This window comes from Tenrec ecaudatus, chromosome X (assembly GCF_050624435.1).
Source record: "Tenrec ecaudatus isolate mTenEca1 chromosome X, mTenEca1.hap1, whole genome shotgun sequence".
Classification (NCBI taxonomy): Eukaryota; Metazoa; Chordata; class Mammalia; order Afrosoricida; family Tenrecidae; genus Tenrec; species Tenrec ecaudatus.
Window position 1 is genome coordinate 156,869,136 of NC_134548.1, and position 25,745 is coordinate 156,894,880.

At 41.0% G+C, this 25,745-nt stretch overlaps 1 non-coding gene and 1 pseudogene across 1 annotated transcript; one reads left to right on the top strand and one right to left on the bottom strand.

Moving 5' to 3' along the window:
* The first annotated feature begins 14,017 nt into the window (after positions 1-14,017).
* Positions 14,018-15,931, top strand: LOC142433816 (large ribosomal subunit protein eL6 pseudogene; annotated as a pseudogene).
* Positions 15,932-21,434: 5,503 nt separating this feature from the next.
* Positions 21,435-21,582, bottom strand: LOC142435181 (U4 spliceosomal RNA). The gene has a single exon (XR_012781291.1). It is a non-coding gene; the product is annotated as a U4 spliceosomal RNA (small nuclear RNA).
* Between the last annotated feature and the right edge of the window lie 4,163 nt (positions 21,583-25,745).

Sequence of the window (25,745 nt, forward strand, 5' to 3'; positions counted from 1 at the left end):
CTTTCTGGAGTTCCAATTGACATTGTTATTTATGCTTAAAATCTCTGAGCTTTTCTGCCCACTCCATAGTTACATCTTTTTTTTTAATTGTCTTGTATTTTAAATCAGTTCTTCTATGTGATCTTCCGGGAATTTAATGTGGTTTCATTAGTAGCCATCCTTTCTTTTATTTCATCAATTGAATTTTGAATTACAAACTGATATTTTTTCTTCCCCAGTCTTTTCCCACTGCAATAGAATGTCTTTATTGTTATTAATGTTTTTGTTTTCACCGATCGCCTTCAGCAGCGTCATTGCCCTACTAATACACTGTTCCTAGGGTTCTGTTATTTTGTTCTGGTCAATAGCTCATCTTCAGTGGCTTCTTATTTTCCTTTGTTTCCTCGTGGATTTATTGACTCTCAGGACTTAGATAAAACTGTCGGAGTATCTTAAATACTGGCAGTGGTAGGTCTATCCCTGCGGGCTAGTGATATACCACCTAGGAGGTGGCCAGCCACTTGCTGAAGTAGCACATTTCTGCCCTCTCAGCTCCTCAACTGCAAAAACATTCCTTCTGCCACTATAGGAATACAGATGACTCAGTCTACCTTTTACGAACACATTCTGTAGTACAGTGGGAGACATCATTTCAAAGAACTCCAGATCCCCTTTCTAGAATCACCTGAGCCTAAAGCTCAGCAGCTGATCACAGCATCCTCATCTGAGACAGAGGAGAGGATAGTGTGTGCACTTCAGCACAGCTGGGGCTTCGTTGAAAGGCCTCTAGGTTTCATATGTCCTCGGCTTCAGCAGCTGGCCTGGTTAAAGGGGATGGGGGTGGTCGTGTAGTGGTTTTAGAACTGGGAAATGCGACAGAGTATCTCCTCAGAATCTCGCCTCATAGTGCTCAATATGTCCCTCATGTGACATAATTTGTCTCCTTACCACCCTGGTTACATCCCTGAATACTTTGCCATTTACGGTATATATTCCCTGAGGTAAACGTACTATTTGTGGTATTTACACCACCCAGAAAACCTCACTGACGTTGAGGCAATTCTGACTGGCAGTGAGCTTGTAGGACAGAAGAGAACTTTGCGATGGTTTTTGGAGACTGCTACTCTTTGTGGACCTAGACAGCCTCTTCTGGCTCCGTTGGAGCCAGCTGGTGGTTTTGAGCTTCTGACCTTGCTGTTTCACAGCCCAAAGCCTACCCCACTGTACAAATATTGATGGTATCCTGACCACAAACAAGTGCACACACTCAGGTTGGCAAAACTGAAGATCTCCCTATGTGAAAGGAAACTGCAGAGAAAATCAAACTGCCCGCTGTTCCTTTCAGCAGACCTTTGCAGGCATTGGAAACCATATTGGCTTAACTTTGCTTATATTTCTACTTATCAATTTGAGAAGAAGAGTTTAAAAGTGCAGGACAAGTAAAGATAAAATACTTTCTTCCCCAGAGACCTGGAAAGCAAAGAATGTGTTTGGCAACTTTTTAGGAATAGTCATATTTCAAGAGGCGATATATGAAGTAGCAAATGTGAAACATTTCAAGTAATAGCTAAAGATTGCACTTCATTGTCCACCCAACTTTTACTACTGAGAAAGATTTTAGCAAAAATGCATCACTAAGAAGATACCAGGGCCTCCTGGTGGCAGAGTTGGTTGTTCTTTGGGCCGCTAACCTCAAGCAAAACCATTCAAAACCACCAGCCTCTCCATGGAAAAAGGTGAGGCTTTGTACTCCCAGAAAGAGCTCTAGTCTGAGAAACCCACAGGGTGGTTTGACCCTGTCCTGTAAGGTTACTATGAGTCAGAATTGACTCAATAGCAGAGATTTTTTTAAAAAGAAAATGCCATTTAATTATTTATCTGGGAAGTTAGGTTTGGTTACTTTTTCCTGGTACCCAGAATTTGTTGGAATATTTCTTAATTTATAGTTACTGTGTTCATAGATTGTGGATTTGCTAAAAACTTCTGGTTTGAAGGAAGTTTCAATGTTGTCCAGCAATATTTTGTAGTGTTGAGCTCAGAAATATGCGACTAGTGAGCTATGATACTGAGGTGTTGGGTTGCCTGAGAATTTTTGGACAGAATTTCTTCAAGATGGTAGTGAATGAATATCTATTAACTAGGTGATAAACAACTAATAGGCTTGGAACTTCTAGCCTGATTAGTAATTCTCTTCATGTAAAATGATCTTTCTTTTCATGAAACACTAGTCCTAAAAGAAAGAGGAAAAGAAAAGAAAGCAATGAAAACCTAAATTTTGTTCTATTCTTGTATCTGTTATAACTTGCAATGGTGAAAAGGTTTAATCCCATTATTAAGACTTGGAATAAAAATCATTAAAAACCTATCGGATTTAATATAACATTTTATTTTAATGCTCTTTATGCTTCTTTTCGTTTCACCTTTCAGTGACCTAGTGTGTCACGCATGGCATTCAGTAACCAAGGGAAAAAGGACACTTAATTGAAGCTTATAAGTGTCCAGTTGTAATTTACTGCATTATTTTGCTGAAGGTTAATTGCTTTTTCAGAAATACACCAGGGTCTGATTTTTCCCCCATGTAACATGGAACTGTGCTATCCAGTATCACTGCCACTAGCCAGGTGTGGGTTGACATGCATCCAGTTCAAATGTAATGAACCTAAAGCATAAAATAAACCCTGGAATATTTAGTTTCAGGGAGCCCCCCACACCTGGTAAATAAACTATCTCTCTATCACTCTTGCTCCTGTGCTCTCCCTTCTCCCTCCTCCTTTCCTCATTCCTCACACCCTGTTTAAGTCCAGTACGTCAATGATCAGCCAGCCTAGACTTTTGACTTTGATTTTACCTGTGAATATACCTGTTGTTTTGCATAAAGAGCAGTTCATCTCATATGAGTTCATTAGCGCGTTGAGACCAAGTGATTACTTACAAAATGACACTGAAAATTTAACACCACGGGGGGGGGGGGCGAGGAGGCTTCATTTATTTATTTATTTCTTTTTCTTTTTTTTTTTTTGAGGCTTCATTTATTTTAAAAATGTAATTAAACTATGTATTTAACCATTTTCTTACATAATGGATGATGGCTTACAGGGCAGAATGTCAGTTGTTTCTCTCACTCACGTAACTGCACTTTGTCCTGTTTCCTCTGTGTTTCCTGATTTCTCCTTTTTGGCTGGTTATTCTAAGATTCATGAACATCCCTTGTGCTATTCTTTTCCTTGCAGGCTTGTTTATTGTTTGACTGGAATTTGAACCACAGGGGAGAGCTCAATTCCAGTTGCCATAGAATTGCCTTGCTAATTCTCCAGATGTCCCTACTGACCTGTGTAAAAGGGGTTCTGCTTTTGCAGACCCTGATTTCAAATGGGAGCTATAGAAGTACTAGGCTGGGTAGAAAAGGGAGAGAGAGAGGGAGAGCGAGAGCAAGAGCAAGAGAGAGCAAGAGCGAGAGAGAAATAAGCCCCTTGGTGAGCTCATTGAATACACTTATTCCTATTAGAAGAGGGGATGGGAAAGCTTCTCAGGTACTTTGAGCATGTTATCAAGAGAGGATAGTCCTTGGACAGGGACATGATGCTGGATAAAAGAGAAGGCCAGTGAAACTGAGGAAGATGGATTGATGCAGATTTTGAGAAGGGGTGATGTTTTGTCATGATGGGTCAGAATATGTTCAATGGTACCAAACAATAACAATTTTAAAATGAAGAATACAGCTTTCCTCCAGTTCCTAAATGCTTCCTCCCCACCAACTATCACGATCCGAAATCTACCTTGCAAGTCTGGATAGAGCAGAGGATGTACACTGGTGCAGATAGGAGCTGGAGGCACAGGGAATCCAGGGTGGATGATACCTTCAGGACCAGGGGCATGAGGGGCGATATTGGGAGGGTAGAGGGTGAGTGGTTTGGAAAGGGGGAACCGATTACCAGGATCTACATGTGACCTCCTCCCTGGGGGACGGACAACAGAAAAGTGGGTGAAGGGAGACGTCGGACAGGACAAGAGATGCCAAAATAATACTTTATAAATTATCAAGGGCGCATGAGGGAGGGGGAGCAGGGAAGGAGGGGAAAATGAGTACTTGATGCAAAGGGCTTAAGTGGAGAGAAAATTCCTTGAAAATGATGAGGGCAAAGAATGTACAGATGTGCTTTATACAATTGATGTATGTATGGATTGTGATAAGAGTTGTATGAGTCCCTAATAGAATGTTTTAAAAAAAGAAATGTGGTGGCCAGGATAGTTCAGTAGTGCTCTATAAGAAATCAACCTAATGCCTGTGGCAGATATCAATATCTAACTCTCAAGTATCTACAAGGTTTATCTGCTGGAGGCTGGGCTTTGCTATGCTCCTGAATGTAGTTGAGGCTTGGCTCTGAGCATCATTCTTTTCCTGGCACGAGTGTGCTAACCTGGCAGTTTTCATGGTAACATCCATGGGCATGAACAAGCAAGGGAATGCACACCATGAATCTTGAGACTCGTGCATGGAATGAGCATACTACAATTTCTGTTGTATTCTCTCAACCAAAGTCAGTCATTTTGCCAATGCTTACTCAAAGCACAGAGAAATTGACGTGTGATTCCTGAGTGAGAGGAATGGCAAAGTTATATGACAAAGAGTAGATTCAGGGAGGGATAAAGATTTGGGTATCAATTGCAACCCACCACTGAGGTGACTTTATAAATACATAATGATTCGTGCCTTCCATGCAAGTATATAAAGTAAGTAGGAGGGGAAAAGAGACTGAAGCAGAAAGAAAGGTCACAAATAGAATCACTTTTACTTGTTTGCAGTTCATTCAGGTCTAGGTTTCTTTATTTTATCTCAATTTACTTGAAATTATTTTACAGAAAAATTTGAATATATACTTTCATTTTATGACTGCAATATCCTCTGCCTACTCATTTGTAATAATGCCAACTTTTAAAATTTATAATGGTAAAAAATCCTAAGAATTGCTCCTGGCATCTGTGTTAGTCAGGATAATGGTAGCCTGTGCTGAAACAACAGCAGTAGCAATGTGATGGAGTGAAGTTTCTTAACATGACTCTTCTACCCAAGTCTCTGTGACAACCTCCAAATGATTGAGTGGGACTATTCAAGGAGGACATGCATCACAGTAGTATCGAGGAGGATCGTTTTTCATTACTACACATATGCCCCCCCCACCCCCACCCCCACAGGGTATAAGGATGAGCCATCTTCGAAGCAGCAGCAGAGAGATTAAGTGCAGGTCCATTGGAAGAGCATGTTCCAAATCTCTGTTTCAAGGGTAGAGGCCAAGAGCAAAGGCAGCAGAGGCTATGCAATGGTGACTATGGAACAGAGTAAGAGGAACAGCGTATGATTTCTTTATCTTCTATTTTAAAATTAAATAGGTTTTTATTGTATTTTATCAGTATATTTTAAGAATATTAATCCCTAGATATTTCCAATTTTAAATGATAATGGACCATTTCTCTTTAAAATTTTAATGACATTTTTCTGACATCCTAAAATTTATCATTTTATGAAGTCAAGTATATCAATCTCTTCCTTTAGGGTTTCTGCTTCTGATGCTGTCATATTTACAAGTGAATTTTCCAATTCAAGAGGAGATAAAGGTTCGCTTGTATTTTCTTCTCATACTATGTGATTTTGATATAACATGTTTTATTACTTATGGATTTTTTTCACCAAGGAGTTTTAGGTTTATAGAAATATTACACTAGAAGTATATACTGTCCCCATGTACAGATTTTCATGACCACAATTTCTCTTACTATTACTATCTTGTATTATTGTGATATATTTGTAGTCATTGATAAAGTAACATTGATACTTTAACTCAGGTCTATCATTGATATTCAGTTGCATTTTTATGTTGTACAGTCCTATATGTTTAAGCAAATGCATAATGACATATATCTACCCTTATAGTATCATGCAGAATAATTTCACTGACCTACAGATGGCCTGTGCTTTACATATTCATTTCTTCTTCAAACATAATTTTGGCTTTTCCAGAACATTACATGGTTGGAATCATATAGGATATGTCCTATGCAGAATGGCTTCTTTCATTTAGTAATAGATGGCACAAGTATAAGTAAAAAAATAGGGCTACCAGGGTTTCAATTCCTACATGCACAGATTTATTTCAAGCAAAACATATTTAAACATGCCTCTATGGTTACTGGATGACTGAAAACAAGTTCTATCAGCAACACATCTGTCATATCTTAATCTCTTTAGTGTTCGTTTAAAAAAAACCCAAATGGTAGCATCTGAGGCAATATGATGGGTCAGTGAAATGTAAACCAAAGAAGTCAGCTCAGAAGGTGATCGCAATGATTTTGTGTTATCCCAAGGGATCATCTTAATGGATTTTCTCAAAGGCCAAAGGACAATCATGGGGCCTATATAAGGAAGATGTTTAAAGAAAGTTCAAAACTACATTGGTGATTTTCAAAAGGCCAAATTCCCCCCCCCACACACACACATTGTAACAATATACCTGCTCATTCTGCTAGGGTAGCGAGGGCTGTCCCACAAGAAATTTGTTGTATAGCCTTACCCCATTTACTTTATATCCCTGGTCCTGCACACTTCTTTTTGTTTCTCTAACTCAAAGACCATTGAAAAGCAACACAATTTGTGTGCCCTTTTGGTGTGGTGTCCATCATATAGCAGTTCAGTCAGTTTACAACTCAGGTGAGGGCAAACCCTCCTGGAATGGTAGGGCAGTGCACTTGATAGACTTTTCATGGCAGTGTACTGAGATGGGATACTGGTGGAAGAGGACACACGAACGGATAGACTAGTCCTCACACTTGAGATGTCTGAGGGAACTAGTAACTCCAAGGACTAGCTGTCGGATAGCTGTTGGTGGTGTCACTGATCCACTGAAGAAAGATAATGACAGGATCACGTGATAGATTTCCAACCTGAGGGACAATACAGATGCTTGAAAGGGCATCCTTGGCAGCACTGAAGTAAATGCTAATCTGCAGCAAGAGCGCAGACAGTGGAGAGGATCAAACTTTAGTTTGAATAGTCTGAGTACCCGAGTTTCAGAGAAAATCATATTCTCATACGTGGCAGATCTCCTACCCTAAAGCCAGGGCTCTGACAGAAAGCAGGGGATCCCAAGACATGGGGCAGACATATCCAGGTAGAGGAAGATAAGAACAGTAAACCCCAAGGTTTTCCTCAACCTGCTGGATTTATAATAAGGACACATTTCCCCTTGGTAGAAGAATAGTGTGTCCCTACCCTGTTATTTGAAGATGATGCTGGGGCCTTAAATGAGTGGGCTTCATCAGGCAATGACCATCTTCCTCCAGATTTCTCCTTCTCCTCCTCTCTCCTCCTAGCAACCAGATTAAAAATACAAAGAATAAAATCCCAGTAAAACATGATGGAGAAGGGACTTGGACAGCTCAAGAAGAGAGGGACTCCAGCCCCATGCCAATGCAGCTTCAGTATCAAAGGAGCAGCACAGAGGGGCTAGGTATGCACGTGGCAGCCTTCTTTGAAGCTATATGGATTTTGGAAGCTTGAACAACACAGCAGTCCACACTAAGTATCGCTGTGGAGAGCCCAACTGATGCTGCTGTGTCAGAGGTACCTTTGCTAGAGCAGTGTGTGGGCTCAGGTTCCAGGGAGGGAGAAGCACCCCTTATGTCGAGACCAAGAGAGTGAAATATCGCCCTGGACCTGATAGGAGAGATGTTATGGTTTTCCAGGTGTACGGACAGAAATGAATGGCATTACTTCTTCCCACTAGTGGCTGGGCTGGGAAGGAAAGTTTTTGCTGAAGGGGGTCATCCTGGGGCTTCCTTTGACCCAGGACAGGGAGTTGGGCATCGGAAACTAGACAACCATTAGCGCCATGGCAATGACGATATATCCGGACTCAGATGAGAAGCACTCGCGATAATCCTGACTATCTGTGGGGAAAGTGTATCCTTCAGTGAAGGCCCAGGGGCACACTGGGAGTGCCTGTTTGGTTGCAGTGGCCACTTTTACATTATCTAGATTCTTTATCAATTTTGTTCATCATCCCATTGCTCCCAATGGAGGGCAAACGGATTGATTCCAGGGATTTATTTTTATTTCACTGTTATGTCCCAAACATATAGGGTAGAGTTTCTCAATAAAATCTGTCAACTAATGTTAGCATTTGGGATCATATCATTGCGCACTGTAGAGGGAGGGCCTGTGCATTGTAGCATGGTTAGCACCACCGCCCGCCTCTACCCACTAGATGCCACTAGCATACTCTCAGTTGAGTTTCAAGACATTGTCACAAGTCCCCTGGCAGAGAAAAGGAAAACCCCTAGTTGAGAACTTCTCATCTAGAACAGCTCCTGAGATAATGTTTATTCATTAATAAATGAAAGCATCCTAGGGCTGAGTCCCAATGTTGCCATTTACTGTGTGACTCTGAGTCTGTAAAGTAATGATTATAATTGTAATTAGCTTATCATTTTCTTGGGAGGATTACATGAGTTAATGTACACAAAGCATTTGATAGGGTGCTTGACACATAAACACTCAGCAAATATTGTGTTATCAGTCACATTAGCATTCTTTAAGATCTATCTCAAATATAACCTTTTAGCTGCAGCCTTCTCTGACTTCCTCATGTTCTCCTCTGAATTCTCCTAAAATGTTTTTTTTTAATCAGTGTGACAACAATTTTGCTTCTCTGTTTGAGTGTGGGTCGTTAACTACTCTTCAGGAAAGGGGCAGTGACATTTTTGTCTTGGTATTCCTTGACCTTTGCATAGCATTTGGCACACCTTGAGGCAGTAGTTTTCAACCTGTGGGTGAACCCTTTGGGAGTCAAATGATCCTTTCATCGAGATCGCCCAATTCATAAGAGTAGCAAAATTACAGTTATGAAGCAGCAACGAAAATTATTTTCTGGTTGGGGGTCACCACCACATGAAGAACTGTATTAAAGGGTTGCAGCATTAGGACAGTTCAGAATCACTGCCTTAAGGGAAAGCAATGAAAACAAATTCGCATAATGGGAACTTGCTGAAGGTGGTCCTCTTCATCTTTGTGAATTTGGAGTTTGTGTTCCTGTCCTTGAAATGCGAATAATATGAAACATCATTGAATCGCACCAGAGTACTTGCAAGGATAGCTGAGGTAAAGCAGAATCTTCAGACTTGTAACCCATTCACCACCAGAGTTTGGGGTACAGAGATAGCCCTCCAAAGCCATGGGGCCAACTCAAGAAGTCATACACATTATGTAAAACATTCTCCAGGGAACATTTAATGGAGATAAATTTATCAAAGTGCCCTGGTGGCAGTGGCTACCCACGAAGTTGCTAACCGAACTGCAAGGTCAGCAGTTCAAAGCCACCCCATTTACCTCATGAGAAAAATAAGGGTTTCTATTCCTGTAATGAATTAGACTCAGGAGCCTACAGTGGCAGTTCTATCCTGGCTTGTAGGGTCACTATAACTCAGAATGCACTGGATGGCAGGGCACTTGTTTGTTTGGGTTTAAACTGGCAGAACAATTACTCCCTCTCAAGAGAGTAAGGGTTTTGCATAGAATTTACGCAGAGGGAGAGGACTCCTACTGGTAGAGTAGTTAAGTTTTCAGCTGCTAACTGCAAGGTGGGTAATTCAAACCCATCAGCTGTGTAGTGGGAGAAAGATGTACAGCCTAGGAAATAAACCCTGTGGGAGCAGTTCTGTTTTGTCAGGGGTTAGAGAACCACTTGATGGCAAAAGTATAAAGAGGGAATAGAACATTGGAGGAAATTATGAGATCACAGGTGCTTCCTGGAGTAAAAGGCGGCTGTCTACTCCCTTAAAGATTTACAGTCTCAGAATCCACAGGGGCAGTTCTACGCTGTGAGAAAGCATCAGCTTGATGGCAGTGAGCTTGAACGTTTGGGGGATATGTTCATACAGACCTGGATGGAAACCTGACTTTATTGTTCACTAATAATGAAATGGAGCCCTGGTGGGGTGGTGGTAATACCTTGCGCTATGATATATAAGTTTGTCAGTATGAAACCACCAGGTGCTCCTCGAGAGGAAGACTGACTTTTTTTCTGGTAAACAGTTACAGTCTCAGAAACCCACAGAGGCAAGTCTATCCTGTCCTATAGGGTCGCTATGAGTTGGCATCAACTTGATGGCAGTGAGAACTGTGAAATCAGATAATAAAAGTATTTACTTCATAGACTTGTTTTGAAGATTAAAAAGGCTAATACTTATAAAGCGGCAGGCGTATGATAAATGATCAGAAATGATCATTTTTTTATATTGTTGCTGGAGACGATTATTTGTTTCTCAGTTCTTTGCTATTGTTGCCCCCTTCCCTTCAAACTTATCTTTCCTCTCTTTGTATCAAAATGATACAGTAATGGGATTTTGTAAATTAGGACAATTGGGAAGACAATAACTTAATCACTCTTAATAGAGCTCTACTCAAATATTATTTTTTCATTAGATATTTCCAATTTTCTCATTAAGAAAATAAGCAAAAATAGTAATGAATGACATTAGAATTCCTAAAGAGTAGCATTTTAAATGCAATAAACCTTGGATTATGGCTGTGGTTTCTGCTTCAAAGTCAGTTTCATATAAAACCTTTTGCCTTTGTTCTTCGTTTTCCAGTGAGAAAGAGCTATTTGTGTCCTACTAATCCAATGTACTGGCATTCGGGTTTTATTTTCTAGCCTGCTCTCTCCTTGACTTAGGAAGTACAGAGTAAAAATTTCCAAAAGAGAAGAAAAGGCTGTATTCTTTTCAGGTTGCTAATATCATTTTCATCCCACAGTGCAAAGCTGGTGACTAGCGTGAAACTGTGATTGTAGTTCTTCAGTTGCATGGTTTCGAGGTTTCAGGATTTTGCTTTTGTTCAGATGTTGTTATAGATGTTAACCACAGACTACCTACTTTCCAAAGCTACCTGCAAGCACATTGCTCCCATCAATATCTTCACTATGAGCTAGGAAATGAAATGTGTGTGGCAACTGTATCTGACGCTTCCACCTACTGTCCTTGCAAAGTTATAGAAAAAACCTTATGAAATTATAGCTTCTGTATATCTATTTATGGTTTAAAGTAAACCTCTGAGAGAAATATACATTTTTTTTGAGAATTAGCAAATAATTCTAGAACTTACAAGGTGCAGTTCTGACATTTGTTGTTCTGGAAAACTAAAGCAGTTTTCTCAGAACTAGGTAATGACATTGATTTTTACCTTTCAGATATCTGTCCCTTTTCACTGAAAGGTCCTTCAGCATAGGAACGCTTATGTCAATACTGACATGCATCATTAATTGCAGGGGCAAATAGTTCTCTCATGTATAGCAAATGTGCTCAAAACAACTTAAAATGTCCACTAAAACCGAGGTTGTGATATATGTAATAGGAAATAGTATAAAATCTTCAGCAGATATTAAATCAATTGAAGGGGGACTTTTCATTGTTAGGTGTCATCAAGTCAGTTCTGAATCATAATGACTGTGTTGGGCTGGATTGTCTAAAGAAACAAAACCAGTGATGCTCAGATACATCTATGAAAGAATGTTATGTCAAGAAGTTGTTTTCTATCAAGAAGACAGCCCATCCAAGTACAATTCAACCTCATGCGTCTAATGCTGTCTTTGTAAGACATTCAGAACACAGTGATTTAACCAACCAAGTGGAAAGGCGCCTTTTTGTGCCCATTCCAATGAAAGGTGATTCAATAAAAGGGGGGAAATTATCAAATAATATCATCAGTATCACCTGACAGTGAAGTAGAATTTCTTGTTATATATCTTTGATATTATTTTCATAGTGGTGAAGAAAGGGCAACACATTGGAAAGATGTTTCTAGTATTGGGAAAGGCAAAAATATCTAAAACAGAACTAGAAAATATGAACCATAAAAGAAAATAAAAATGGAATCGACTTTATCAAAATTAAAATCTGCTTTTCAAAAGATACCATTAAAAATAGAATGGTAGACTTGGAGAAAATAGTCACAAAACAATCATCTAGTAAAAGGCTGGTTACTTAATACAATAAATATATAAATGACCACTGCATCTATGAAAGAATATTGAAAGGATAAAGAAAATATAAATGAATACCATCATGAGAAACCACTTAATACTAGTATTACTGAAAGGATTCAACTGACAATTACAAGTAGAGGTGAACATGTAGAACAGTTATAACTCGCATAATTGCACAATGAGTTTCAGAAAGGATTTGGCCTTTTCATGGGCCAATGATTTACCAAGATAAAGGAAATACATGCTCATATTAAGACTATACATATATGTTCAAAGCAGCTTTTAAAAATAATAAAGACAAGTTACAATCAACTCAAATTTCATAGATAACCATGACATATCCAGAGAATGGAATAGTACTCAGCAATGAAAAGGAGCACATGACTGATCGATCTAGAGTATTCAACACTTGAATGCATATTAAACACTTTATTGTGAGTTAAGGAGCAAGACATATGTAGTACAGACAGTATTATCTTATATGAAATCTTAAAAGAGTTATAACTAATCTATTGAAAAGAAAGCAGATCAGAGGTTGCCCGGGCTGAAGGTAAGGAGGATTTACGGCAAAGGGTGTGAGGGAATGGTTTGGGGTGAGAGCAATCATTCTGTATCTTTATTATCATGGTGGATGCATAGATGTGTATATTGGTCAAACACATACAAATGTACACTGAAATAATTGTTTTCGGCTGTGTGCAAACAACACCACAATAAAATTTGGTTAAAAAAAATCAGAGGGTGAGCGAGAAGGTGAAGGGCAGGGAAAGGAAGAGGCCCAGAGAGAGACCTGCCACACTTGGGGATGGAGCAGGCGACGGAGGAACAGACACTAGTTTGTCAGAAACAGGCCAAATAGCTCAACTTTATTTTTTAAAAATCTGTGTAATACTAATTTTCCTCCTAAAGATAAAAGTATGTATCACTCTTGAAATTAACAAAATGTAAAAGAAGAAAATAGGAGACAAAAAGAAACATTCTACTTACTTCCTTTCCTGTGCCTTGCTTGAGAGAGGCTCTAGGGCAGATTTGGTACTAAACAGTTTCAAACAATGTGTGGACAACTATGCAATTTAAATAGATGCCATAATCACAGTGCGACTAAACACCAACCACCCCAATCCTGCTCATCTATGTGCTTTCCCCTGAGATCTAAATTCGACCTTCACCTTGGAGATACCCTCCGATTGCTAGACCTGTTCTTCCTTCCTTGTGCCATCCCACATCTATTTCTTGAAATCATGCCTATCCTCCAAGACGCATGTCTGCCATAAGGCATTGCTAAAACTTCTGGTGAGACATTGGCTTGATAGCTTTGAATTCCTAGTTTTTTCTGCCACTCTTTGTAACATTTCATAGTGAAATATAAAGATAAAGCTGGGTTTAAATGGAAAGAGGAGTTGGACCTAGTATGTGAAAGCCAAGAATCTCTTCCTAACTCTGTCATTTACTGCATCTGATACCTTTGGCAGCTCATTTTGAGCCATCTTGGCCTCAGTTTTTCATCCAAAAATTGTAACTACATTATGACCAAGTGAGAGTGTGAAATATAGCTGATGAGCAGTAGTTACTGAATAGGCAGTTTCCGTGTCTTTTTACCGGATGAAAATTCGCTGCTACTTGGGATCACATTCTATCTAAATCTGCCCGACACAGGGTCACTCCCGAACAAGTCAGCACATTGCCTGCTTCATTGCAGATGGCTGGGATACTCACTGTGAGTTCCCATCAAATTGTCTCTGACTCACGTTGAAACCCCATTCAGTGAAAGGAAACATTGTCCTGTTCCGCACCACCTTTCCCATCATTGGGATTCACAAGCCCACTGCTTTGGCAGCTGGGTATTTTGAGTCTCTTCCAAAATAGGGGCTCATTGTCCTGCAGTACAGCAGGCGGCGTTCGGTCGGGACCCATAGGGATTTCATGACTTGATTTTTGGAAGTAGACCATCACAGTTTTCTTCCTAATCCGTCTTAGTCTGAATGCTCAGCAGAAACCCATTCACCATGGGGGGCCCGGCGGTTATTTGGAATACTGATGGCCTAGCTTCCAGCTTCACAGCAACATGCAAACCACTACAGTATGGGAATATGAGAGAAAAGAGAATAATGGCAGGTAATTCACCACTGCTTATGGAATGTAAAGTTGACAATTAGGATAAAAATAATCTCTGTGATTGAAGCCTTTTTTTTTTTTTTGCTGAGCTTTATTCCCAAATCTTCATTTATTGGGTTAGAATAAGACTGTTTATCATGAACAGTCTCCTTGGTTTGGGTTATACAAGGTGGATGTTTCAGCAGTAGACTGTATCGACTTTTCCTGTAAAATCATAGCATATGATGGCAATGCATCTCATGTGTTAAGAGACTCGAAGCAGACCCCACACCCTTTGATCACACACTGCATATTTTCCATTTGCACCATTGCTCTCGCAATGGAGTTAACATGCAGGGAACAAAAAGTTAGTTGTATAACAAAGTAGAAATAAATACATTTCTTTGGACTATACTTTGGCTAATAATTTGAGTCTGTTTTTTCTTCCTTTGTGATTATTGTATCTTCATTTATAACACAGAAACTTATAAGTTTACTTTTCTACTTGAAAGAACGTTGAAATGAAGGAGTAATACGAAGGTGTAATTACAATGTGCCAAAATAGTAGCATTTCAAGTTAGTTCTTTTTAAGAGTTTATTTTGCATGACTTTTAAATTAAACTACATTGAAGGAAACCTACAGCATGAACTAATTTTGCTAATCAACCTGTCCATACACTAATTATCAAAACCTCTAGCAAGACACAATTGCCCCCTTGCAATTCTTATATCCTAGCCCCAGACACAAAGGCAATTACTTTGTTCCAGTTGTCACTTTGTGACTTAAGGCTCAAAGTGTACTCCCGCATAGTGTTAATAAGTCCTAGCCATGAAAGAACTTGTGAATTTGGATAGCCATAGATGTTTTCAAAAAGAAAACCTTAAGTCAAAAGTAGATGCAAATCCACTAAGGGAACAATACTGCCTAGCCCCAGTGTAGCCCTGTGTTTAACATTTGGCAAAAAATCATGTAGAACTCTTTCCATCTTGCAAGGTGGCGGGCAAAAAGGCTGAGAAGAAACTATACACTAAGGAGAAGAAGCCTAAAGTCAGGAAAGCAGATGCTAGTGACCAGCTTAAGATCAAGTGGGTGGGGGGGGGGTGGGGAACTCAAGAAGGGGAAGCCACACAGCAGCTGAAACTCCAGTCAGAGGAATTGTCTGGTATTCCTGCTCCACCAGGTGTTCCAGAAAGTCATGTCCAAGAGGAAGTAGTGGCCAAATCTAGCATTGAGAAGAAAAAGAAGGTCCTAGCTACTGTCACAGACCCGGCATGGTGGTACCCAATTGGTTAAGCTTCACAAAATCACCTTCAGAAGATGTACTTTCGAAGCTGTTGAGCCAAGGCATTCAATCAGCACGGGAGGAGCCTGCACACCAGCAGCACCCCGGAGACCTCTCTGATCATCCTCATGGGCTGCCACCTGCCACCAAGGCAAGATAGTGGCTTTCCTGAAGCAGCTGGGCAGCAGCTTACAGCTTGTGACTGTAACTCTCTCCCTCCATCGAGTTCCTCTGTGTATAATACACCAGACATCTGATATGGCCACCTCCAGCAAAATTGATGTCAACGGTACAAAAATCCTCAAGTATCTCATGGACGCAGACTTCAAGAAGAAGCTGCATAAGCCCGGACTCCAAGAAGGCAAGCTGTCTGATGCTGAGAAAGGGAAGCACGAGATCCCAGATCAGCGTAAGGCTGATCACAAAGCCTTGGAAAAAAACACATTTTGTCAAAAATCAAAGCTGTCCCCCAGCTCCAAGGCTACTTGCGTTACTACCTTCGTTCTCACAAATAGAATTTATCCTCACAAATTGATGTTCTAGCTTTCTTGCAAAGCACATAACTAAATAAACTGATTTTTCAGAAATCGCGTAGAATCATAAGAGCTGCTATGCATTGGCATCTACGAGTCCCAGAATTTTACATACATTTACTCTTCAAAAATCTCAGAAATAGATTTTATGGCTCTTTTAATAAATGAAAAAAGGAAGTTAATTTGCCAAAGGTTGCATAGTTATGAAGTGCATACTTTCACCATATTTTTCAGACAAAAGCCTTGTTTTTTTCTTTTATTTCAAAACAGAAACAACATGTATATATAGACTTCAAGCAAACCTCATGGGGGAGAAGAAAAGGTTTGGGGTGGTCGCAACTCCTTTAGGATCACTCTTTTATCATGGTTACACTATTGCCACTGTCCCATAGTCTTTTGTTCCCATTCTTCATTGTTCACAGAAAGATACTACCGTATATACTTGAATATAAGCCGACCGGGGTATAAGCCGAGTTACCTAATTATTACATGGGAAACCAGAAAAACTGTTTGACTCGAGTATAAGCCTAGGGGGAAATGCAGGATGTGAATCAACACAGAGACCAGAGAACAGCGGAGGAAAGGCATTCACCTGCGAGATGTTACACCTCGCTGGGGTACCACTGACCCGTGTATAAGCCGAACCCCAGTTTTTCAGCACATTTTTTGTGCTGAAAATATCAGCTTATACACGAGTATATATGGTTTCTATACTTCGCACCAAAGACTCAATTGTTTTCGTATAGAAGGATACATTTTCCCAACGCCATGGTGGAAAGCTTTGGGACTTGTCTCTTCCCTTGTATCACTTCATTTAGCACAAAGTTGTCCAGGCTTTCTATATGTTACACACTATGCTAAGCCCTGAAAATAGCATACTACTATTGCTAGGATCCCCACAAATGCACAGAACAGGCAATCAAAAGACAAACAATGACCAATGAGATTTGCCTTCAAAAAGCTTACATCATTATAGGGATGGTAGGTAATACACAAAAATAAATAAAAGCTAAAGCATGTGAAATAAGTTGAGTGATAGAGTAGACAAAGCAAAGCGTGGACACTGTTGTTGGTTGCCATCGAGTCATCTCTGCCACATGGCAACGCCATGCACAACAACACGAACTCTTCTCTGGTCCTGGGCCATGCCCCTGATCAAGGGCATGCTTGAGTCCACTGCTGTGGCCATTGTTGATGTTCAGTTACTTCCAAGCCCTGGGCCATATTTCCACCAGCCCACTGGACAGTCTTCTCTTGTGAACTACACGGTTGTCCTTGGCCGGTTTGCAGAAATACACGGTCATGCCTTTCTTTCTGGTCTGACTTCCTCTGCAAGATCTGCTGCAACTTCTACCAGGAGTGACCCTGCTGGTATTAGAAATACGGGGGACATAGCTTCCAGTATCATAGCCACACACATGCTTCCACTGACAGATGACTGGTGGCTACACATAAGGTTTATTGGTTAGGAATTGACCTAGTCTCCTAGGCAGAAGACAAAGATTCTAGTTCTGATACACTGCTTCCTTCTCATAGAAGGCTAACATAATACAATCAATAGATAGATAGATAGATAGATAGATAGATAGATAGATAGATAGATAGATAGATAGATAGATAATGAATCCCTTACCACTGTGTTGATTCAGACTCATAGTGACCTTATTGGATAGAATGCTGTATCTCCTTTTTTAGTGCCACTCAGCGAGGTTGAACTGCTGACCTTTTGATTGGCAGCTCAGTACTTAGCCACTGTACTACCAGGGCTCCTGCATAGAACAATAGACTCCCTTCATGGTTTGAGGAAGCAGAGACTTTAGAAGAGGCCAAATGGTCTCCAACGCAGAGTGGTGAAGGATTGGAAGACATTTCCAAGTGTGGGAAGCTGGGCTTGAGGGTCTTCTAGACACTTCCTCACCTGTGTGTTTGGGGAGAGCCCATCAGTAGTGGCAGGTCTGCTAAAGACCCTTCTTGAAGAACCAAAGGGTCAGCAAGGGGTTAAATGGGAAACCATTGACCTGCTTTGAAGAGTGAAACATCATGAACAGTTTGTTGAGGGAATGGGCCAGGAGACAGATGTGGCGAAATACAAATATTACTATAAGTACTATAAGTACGTTTCATTTGCTAGAATTAAAGCCCTACACGATTTCAATAGAGAGAGAATTCCAAAATCAAGTGATTGCAAATTTGAAACCTTATGTGTCTCAATCAGAACTTTGGTGGTGGTAGGAAGTACAAAAATCTATAGAAATGCTCATTTTTATTTCCTTTGCTTTGACACTTGGATTTTATAAGTTAAGCCACCATTTCCCCATCAATTCTTTATGAATACTGTGCCTTGTATGAATTGTACACACTTTCCTGAAAATTAATTTACTGGATTCTCTTTTGGCCTAATGTCAAGTTATAATCACTCAGTACTACATGGGGATAAGTAAAAATCTGTTATTACAAAATCACAAAAACCTTTATTAATCACTCTTAGCAAAATATGAAGCTATCATTTCTCAACATATTTTCCATCTAGGTCTAGAAACTTCCGAAGTCAGAGTTTCCGTCTCTGTATTCCTTTCTGAAGAATTCTGGGCTCTTTGGTTTGCACCACATCGAGATGGCAGTGTCGACATCCTGAAGAGACGCAGCAGGCACTCCCTAAAAAAGTCTGAAGAGGCAAGATGGGGACTGGAGGGCAGATGGTTTCTCAAGGACATATCTGTAGCACAGCTCATGGCACCCTAGAAAACTGAGAAGGTGTGTGGTCCCAGTTGAGGGGGGGAGAGAATCCTGGCTTCTTCTTAACAACGGAGTTTCTGTTTTCCTAAAATTTCTTTCCATCTGTGTGATCTTTCTGGGTGCTTTGAAGGGATCTATCAAGATCACCCCTTTGGGATTCCCCCAAACAGTCACCATATCCTTCTGCTTGCCTTGATTTGAACTGCCCCAGTAGATTTCCTTAGAAGCCACTGTTGTCTTTGCACTTTTTTCTCGTTCGAAGGTGCCAAACGAAGGCCAGCGCTGTATACAGTGGGGACTGTTTACCCTCTTCGGTATGCATTCCTTGCCCGCTGGCACTGAACGAAACCTATTTCCCATCATTTACGTACAGGAACAAGGCACAATGTGTAGCAATGAAATGGAAGACACCTATTTTCTTCTCTTGTTCTCTCCAGGTGTACATACGAGATCGCACTTTTATAAATATCAGCAGTTAAGAGGTTTTGTTGTTTCTAAGATGTCACGGAGTTTTTTAAATGCAAAACCCAGATCTGAAGATATTTTCTATCTTCATCTAGATCAGTGAATACACATTTTAAAGAGATCTCCTGTGAGTGTTATTGTGTGGCCTTTCTACGGTTAGTTTAATCTCTCTTGTTGTCCAGATGCATAAGCCAAGCCACGGAGAGTCAAAGGGAGATCGGCAGAGGAGGCATGACTGGCACAAAAACACAGAGTCAGTGGGCAGCAGAATCAGAGCTAGAGCCCAAGTCTCTTGCTTTCTGGCTGGATACTGTTTGACTCAACTCTTCTGCCTCGAGTCACTACCTTACTCGGCACACGAGGTTGTCACTGCCAGTTTTAAGAGGATGACAGTTGAAACTGGAATAAAAGCTTGACTCCACGAAGCTCTTTCATTGTTCAAACTAAAGGTAATTTGATAAGATGAAGACAGACAGCCGATTACTTGGGATTCATCATAAGGATAAACTATAACCCCAGTGTTTTAATATATTTTACATAAAAAACAGTGGTTGCCAAATGGAATAGCAATGGCAGTATGCTTTGATAATTCTACAGGAAGTTGAAATATGAAACTGGATTCTTTGACTTTGGCTTAAAATGGACTCAGAGAATTCCCTTGTTTCTCTGAAGATGTACAAATAATACGTTTTTGAAAGTAAGCTAGTTAAAATTTATCCTTTCTGTCCATGAACAGTGTGCATCAACTACATGAGCCATATGATAGATGATTCTGGTACAACAAAAACAGACATTGTTTGCATGGACTTTATCGTCTCTCATGTAGGCGAGAGATATTAACCAAATGATCACATAAATGGGTGCATAATTCCAATATGAGATAAATTTTGTTGAGATCAAAGCCATGGTAACATGGAGCATATTACAAAGGAGCCAAGCCTAGACTTAGGGAGAGGTTTGGTCAGAGAAAGCTTCCCTGAGAAAAATATTTCAGTTGAGATCTGAAAACGGAGTAGCCTTTCAATGAATAAAGGGCATAAGTTTTCCGGGACATTCTAGAGGAAAGAAACATTAAGTGCTTAGGGTGACACATTAAGGATTAAAGGGTGACTCCAGTGACTGGAATGTAGAGAAGGAGGTTGAGGATGCTGGAAGAGGATGGAGCAGTAAAGAGCAGTCAAACCAACAGCACAGATCCTCTAGCCTCACTGTCTATTCTACATTGTTAAGTGCAACCACCAACCTGTGGGGCCAAGTCCATGATCCCTGTGGGCTGTAGTCACCTCAAGGGCAGGGGAGAAGAAATCACAATAAAAACCAGTTGTTATCAAGCACAGCAGTCTGCATGATCCAGAGATGACAATAAAAAATCCAATTTTGACAAAGGGAAAGGTATCAGCACTTTAATTATGAATACCCAATTTGTAGAAGGCTAGGGAGGACAGTTTGAGCCCAAGATCTGTCTGCAGAGAATCTAGGCAGATTAAGCCTCTGGAAGATCCCTTCTGGCCATAGGTGAGGGACTCAAAACAGCTTTACTATCCGACAGCGACTATTGTAAACTTGATTATGGTAGATCAAACTAAGGTATAATATGATACTTGGCTACACGACTTCCCTCTTTTTTTTTCCAGCAGTTTTAGTCACAAGGAATTTACAAATCATATAATTCAATAGTACAATCATTCATTCATATCACAGAAAATTGCACAATCACCCCTATATCAATTTTAGAGCATTCACTCTTCCTCATGGTCAAATCGCCTTTTTGATGATTCAGGCAACCACAATCCGTTCTAGTGTTCCCTTCCTCCTCTTGTCTTCATTACTTACTTGTGCAATTCCCTGGCCCTACCTATCTCCCCCCAAATCCCTGTATCCAAACTCTCCCCTTCTATCCATTATTATCATTATGCATCCACTCCCTCTGGACTTCACAACTGGGAGACCTAACAGAAAGCAGTAGAAAACAGAATAGCGCTAAAGTGGTAAGGGTAAAAACATAATCGTGTACCGACAAAAATACTAATAATGCACAAGAAGGAAAAGACCCCCAACAATAATGAAAAAGCCATGGGAGACATTTCTGTCATGGAACCAGTAAGAGATACCAGCAACTAGAACAAATTCAGGTAACGTTTATAGGTTGGTCAACTGGCCAAGTATCGAGTTCGATCCAGCATAATCAAGATTCCCAGGGTCTCTGCCTGATAGTTAGGCTGTTAGAGACCCTTGTCTATGTTCAGAGGGGATCTGCCGGTGGCCCAGTCAGACCAGATACTCTATAGATGGGTTCTGGGCTCCCACCATCTCCCATAGACCTTCACATATCGGGAGGTCATAAGTTTTGCCCTAATGCTTTTCTCCTCACCACATTTGAGGTTGTTTTTTTTTTTCATTTAGCAATAATCTCCCCTCAGGTAAACCTCATTGGCTATGATATTGCCACTGCACAAAGCTACACATTTGAGTTTTTTAATTGTCATCTTTGGATAACAATTGGTGTGCTTCTTCCTGGTGGAGGTGATTGACTCCTTGCTCAGATGGCTGCTTGTTTGAATACAAGCCTTTAAGACCCCAGAAACTATTCTGATTGATAGCCGGCCACCATCGGCATGCTTCACACACTTTTCTGTAGCACTCTTATTGTCAGTCATAATTTCATGAAGGTGACTATTGAAAGGGCCATCATGTAACACTGATTGTTCTTAAATTGAAAATAGGATGTAGTGTGAGCCCAAAACACATTCCTGGATCTATGCCTTTTTTTTCCATTTGCTCTAACTGGGGAGGCAATATATATGTCATCACCTTCCATAATTCAATGATGTCCAACATCATTTGGGAAATTTCTTGCATAATTGTACATGTTTTCCAAAACACATTTCTCCTTCCTGGGCTTCTTAACATCATCTCCATCTTATCGCCTCTACCCCTCTACACCCCCCCTTCCCCCAAACCCCTGTTAGAGTTTCTTTCCCTGTAAGCTTAATATCCCTAGGTTTCTTTTATCAGCAAAGCAGCAAATAACACAGTGTTAAGAGGGTGAGCCCCACTGATGAGGCACCTCAGAGATACACCCTAATATAAATGAGCATAAGCAAACTATAACAGAATGTCTGTCACAGGGTTGCCAGAATGTCTTTTACTACGACATTAAGGGTATTGATGTACCGAGGCCTGGTCTGTTCACCAACCAATAGTGCAGTGCTCTTGATATCACAGTCTTCTACCTCAGACACCTTTTTTTTAAAATCGGTTTAAGTCCACAGGGTACAAGTGTGTCTGGGTAGATTCCAGTTCACCCTGTAGAGTTCCCTATTGGGGTCTCATCGATACAGCCTCTGGAGCATAACATGCACCCCAAAGATCCAGGCCTCAGTGTCATAATGTCCTGTGGCATCCAGCCTGGGATCCTGGGATATACCCATACACACTAGGTCAATACTGTCCTCAGTTAAATCAACAACAACAACAATTGTCATCCAGTTCGCTTTCATGGAGACCTTATATGTTTCAGAGTGCGTTTTGTAGGGTAGGGTTTACAGCGGCTGGTTTGGGAGAAGTAGATTGCCAGCTCCTTCTTCTGAGGTGCTGACATTTTAGTAAGCAGCTCAGCATTTTAGCCATCATTGTCAGTCACACAGGGACTCTCAAGGGATAGGAAGGGAGAAGAAGTGAAGGGAGGGGGTTAGTAGATGATTCTGAAGTTAGAGAGATAGGATAAAGAAAAGGAATTGAAGATATAGCTAAGCATTTCGTTGTTAGCACACTGGTTTCAAAGACTGTAATCCTCTGTAAGACTGGACCTTTTGGCTAGAAGCTGGCCTCTAAATGTGTTAGACAGTTTAGGTGTCAGGGTGAGATAGAATCCTTATATCTAAAGGAAAGAATTTTTGATTATCTGATCATAAAGAGGTTTGAATGGATTCAGTCATAGCTGGTAAAGGAAAATCAGAAGAGACACGAGGTTTTACAATTTGGATGAATGACAGCAATAATAGAATAAGCAAAATTACGGGTCTAAACCATAGAGTGAACTTCAAGATGCAGATGCTGCGTAGTGAGCCCTTTCAGGAGCCTGATGTGGACACTGGACTCTGGCTAGGGCTGTAGCGTGTGTGGCACACATTCAAAGTGGTGTGGTCTGCTGCCAGTTTCGAATCGGGCCCTGTTGCTATCAAGTGTCCTGGTCATTTGGTTGCTATGCAACAGGCATACTGCCCTTGATTTCTAAGAATGAGATTAAGTTTCTAGAAGGAAGTTGACTCATAATTGTACCTGTTCTATTCTTCTGGTTTACCCACACTTACTGTTTCTACTGCATCGGCCATGACAGAACCAGACAGAATCGCTTAGAAACCCTGCATTTTAATGATGCTGGGTACCTGGTTCTCAGCCTGGAACTTATCTACTCTTGCCCCTCCCATGCCCCCCCCGACCCCCACCACCATGAGCACTGTTCTGTTAGCAGCTTGAAAGCTTGAGAGGAATATACTGGTTTGCAGGGAAATCTCTTCCCTGAGACGCAGGTTCAAGAGGTGCCATTTGAAGGAGCAACTCCTCTTTCTGTGCTGCTGCACTGTCATTGGGATGTGCCGTTCCTCACAAGTCCTGCATGTTGAATGTGGCCAGTGCTGCTTGTGGCTCTTGAATTGCATGGCCAACTTAAAAGCACCTCTCCAAACGTTACACTTGTGCATATAAGATCCTTTAGAGGACATGTTCTCTGTGTGATTTCTCCAAAGACAGAAATAATGTCATGTTCTCCAACCTCCCTGTTTTCTAAGAGACTGAAAACTTCACAGGCAATGTCTGCAGGGCTTCCAGTGGCGCTCTCCTGTTGGACTCTGCCAGTGGAGATGGGAGCATTGTGCACCGGGCATCTGGATGAGAAGCATATTCTATGCAGGCTTGTGCTAATGGAGCCCTGGTGACATCATTGTCCCACACTGGCCTGCGATCTACAGGGTCAGCAATTCTAAACCATCAGCCATGCCTCCAGAGAAAGATGAAGCTTTCTACTTCAGTAAAGAGTTACAGTCTGAGAAACCCACAGGGTAACTTATACCCTGTCCTCTAGGGTCTCCATGAGTTGAAGTCAACTCGATGTCAGTGACTTCGGTTTTTTGTTTTGTTTGTGCTTTTCAAGAGGTGAGGGCAGTCACGATTTTGCATAATTTTATATTCTGCATTTATGTTCCTATTACATGTATGTCCTTCATCTTATGTTCTTGCACCTTTAGGTCACCACTGTATGTCCTGCAAACTCCCAGAGATCCTGCTACTACTGACCATCTGACCAATAAGGCCAACAAATCACATTTGCAATCTTCTGCCAAGCTCAGACCATTAATAGCAACCATAATTTGCCTTTTAAATTCAGTTCAATGTAGAATTACTACTAGGAATTTCCCATCATCCCAAATACCATTTTTATGTTGCCAACCTAATCAGAAAAGCCCAGTTCAATCAGAGCTGAGCTCTCAACTGAGCTACAAGATGGCCTCCCATTCCAATTTTTAATCTCCACCTTGAGAGAAGGATGCGCAGAGGCTCTCTAGGTAGCAGCTAATCTGACAGTGATTTCTTTACGTCAAAAATGTGTTTCTAAAATGATTTCTAAATTTTAAAATTTCATCTCCGGAAGTCGGGATGTAGCAGTCTTTATAGCTAGGCATCTGCAAAAAGGGAATGCTCTTGAAATCATGTTTTCTCTCCAGGAGAGAAGGAAATAAAGATGCAAACAAGCTGGCATTTATTGAGCACTTACTACCTAGCAGGAGATCAACTGGACATTTGCATTGACCTTAACATTAAGAAGCACATGATCTCATTTCACCTCCATAGGAACTCCCTGAGGTAGGTACCATGTCCCAGTTTTACATATGAGGTTGCCTAGACACAGAGAAGTTCAATGGCTTGCCAAAAGTCCTGGAGGAAGCAAGTGACAGAGCTGATTTCTGTAGCGAGATCTGCCTGATTAGAGAGCCTCCGCTATTTCTCCCACGCGCACAGCTCCCTGATTTCTTGAGCTGATTATTCTCCAGCTCCTAATGGACTTGCATTAACTCAATGTCAGTCTTGTAGCTCATGTGGTTCCGTCCTCGGGTCAGCGCTACGATGCTTATGGCTCAATCGCTCTCTCCTTTCAGTAGAACAGAGGCCAACTCAGGCCAGCTCTCCTAATGGAAACAGTCATTTGTCCCTTGAATCCCTGTAGCTTGTCTTTGTGCAGCCTGGGAGACCCCCTGAGCCCCGTCCATTAGACTCACTTCCAAACTCACTTCCAAACCTGCGTGTCCCAGGTTCACAAAGTCTTTGGAGATGTGTGCCAATGACATTGCACGGCCAGACTTTAACATTGGTAAAGCGGGACACCAGTGGGACACCATTGATAAAATTCATATCCTGGCGAAATAGCCACATGGCAGCTGAAAACTGTATACGCTAGCTTGTCGTGCATTCTTTCCAAAAATCGGGACTTTTATAAAATGCCATGGGACGTGGGAAAAATTGTTAAAAATCGGGTTACCTTATCACAGGAGGACCCATTCTATCTAACTGCTTGTGGGAGAGTGAGGGCGGGAGCATTAAATCCCCAAAGTGTAAAATACATGTTC